Genomic DNA, 2,500 nt, shown 5'->3' on the forward strand with positions numbered 1-2,500 from the left:
TTTCTGGGACGCAGGTGTGACATTCCAGGGAGGCACCTACTTTGTGCTGATTCGAAACGACCACGACAACGGCAACTTGCAGTTCTATATTACAACAACAACAACGCGCGTGTGGTAGTTGGGAGGGGCTGCGTTCGCGCTCTCCCCCCTGCATTGAAACTCAAAGTTCGATTTTCAATCCCATAGTCCACCAATCGGATGGGAGACGGTGTGTGTGTGTGTGTGTGTGTGTCAGTGTCAGTGTCAGTGTCAGTGTCAGTGTCAGTCTCTCTCTCTCTCTCTCTCTCTCTCTCACTCTTACTCAGAGCTGCTGTGGAAGGAAACCTTTTTAAAAAGAACTTGCATATTGAAAAAAAGATGTGTCTCAAGCTGCCGGGGCCCTGTCCATTGTCACGTTAATGGCAGGACGGGGCAGGACTGCTTTGACCAGGAGACCTGTTTTCTGGGACGCAGATGTGAGATTCCAGGGGACCTGCTTTGTGCTGATTTCCCTGCCTCCCTCCCTCCCCCCCAGGACTTCCTTCTGAACACCTTTGTCGTTTGAGCGAGGGCCAAAAGCCTGCCTGTGAAAGGGAAGGATCAGCCGGTCAGCCCCCTGCTGGTCGCTGCTGCCAGTGCAGCAGGCGTGCGTGTGTCCTCGGCCTCGTGTCCAGGTCCCTCAGGGACTTGAGGCAGCTCTCCCCGGTGGTCTCGTGGTCAGGACCGGGCTTCGAATCCCAGTCGGGGGGGGATGACTTTCTGCTGCAGATTAATTGGCATGAAGGAAAGTCTCCCCTCCTGAGCGTAAAGCTCCACCCTCACCACCACCACCGCCTTTTCCTCCCCTTGACAAACGGACAGACAGACAGTCAGACAGTCAGTCCAGTTCGGGAGCGCAGCTTTCATTAAGCAATGGCATTTGTGACAACTCATCGTCTGACAGGTTGATGATTTCCCCACACGCCTCCTGCCGAATAAAAGGCTCACCCTCCCGGACACTACCCCCAGAATCACCCACCCCGCCCCCCCGGGGTGAATATTAAGCCCGAGAACACCGACTATAACCAACCGCAGTGAAAAGTTGAAGTGGCAACTCATTAACCAGATTTATTTTGGGCAACTCATTAACCAGATTTTTTGTTCATTTGGTTTATGAGTTGCCAAGTGTAAATCTGGTTAATGAGTTGCCACTTCAACTTTTCACTGCGGTTGGTTACAGTCGGTGTTCTCGGGCTTAATATTCACCCCAGGGGGGGTGTATAGCGGGCGATGGCCGGTGTGGAGTGCGTTTTTTGGGGGTTGATTTTCACTTTGCCTCGCTGGTGGAATTTGTGGGAGGCAGGCAAGGGGATTGGTGTGGGCTGGTGGGCGGCAAGGGAGATGCTTGCTTCGGGGTGTTATCCTCACTTTGGTCCGCTGGTGAGAGTAGGCAGCGGCAGGCAGGCAGGCAGGCAGGCAAGTGTGATGTAGTGTGGGGTGCAGTGCAGTGCAGTGCAGTGCGGTGCTGCCCTGTTGTTTATGAAAGGTTGTAATGACACTGCTTTGCAGCTGACCATGTCCACTGATTTGTGACGCCCGTATGGAGGCTGATATCTCAGGAGGGCCGAGGCCGATTTCCTCCGGGGACGGCTCGTCGCGTGCGGCAGGACGAGGCGCAGCGGACGGTACCGTGCGCTCGGAGGTGCGGCGCTGCCCGCCGGAGGTACAGCGAAAGGCTGCAAACCGCTTTCCGCCTGCTAACTCGGCGGCCGTCAGACCGACCGACTCCGCTTTACCACCGGAGCTAGAGTCGGGCAAGGGGCACCGAAGGGTACCGGAAGGATCGCGTTCGCACGACGGGAAGTCGACTAGCGGGCCGCCGAAAGCGAGCCGGGGGCCCCCGGTTTTTCTGTCCCACCTGGAGACTGATATCTCAGGAAGGCCGAGGCCGATTTCCTCCGGGGACGGCTCGTCGCGTGCGGCAGGACGAGGCGCAGCGGACGGTACCGAGCGCTCGGAGGTGCGGCGCTGCCCGCCGGAGGTACAGCGAAAGTCTGCGAACCGCTTTCCGCCTCCTCTCACCGCACGGCTCTCCTTTTCACCCACTGGCGGATTTTCACCCTCCGACTGCTCGCTACCGTCCGCTGCGCCTGGTCCGGGCCCTGTCCATTGTCATGTTAATGGCAGGGCGGGGCAGGACTGCTTTCACCAGGAACCCGTTTTTCTGGGTCAGAGGTTCCAGGGGACCTGTTTTGTGCGGACTTCCCTGTGTCCGTCCCTCCCTGCCTGCCTTCCCCCCAGGACTTCCTTCTGAACACCTTTGTCGTTTAAAATAATAATAAATAATATGTGTGTGTGTGTGTGTGTGTGTGTGTGTGTGTCGGTGTCAGTATCAGTCAGTGAGTCAGTGTCTCTCTCTCTCTCTCTCTCTCTCTCTCACTCAGAGCTGCTGTGGAAGGAAACTTTTTTAAAAAGAACTTGTTTATTGAAAGAAAGATGTGTCTCAAGCTGCCGGGCCCTGTCCATTGTCCTGTCAATGGCA

Source organism: Heptranchias perlo, chromosome 12, assembly GCF_035084215.1.
Source record: "Heptranchias perlo isolate sHepPer1 chromosome 12, sHepPer1.hap1, whole genome shotgun sequence".
Taxonomy (NCBI): Eukaryota; Metazoa; Chordata; class Chondrichthyes; order Hexanchiformes; family Hexanchidae; genus Heptranchias; species Heptranchias perlo.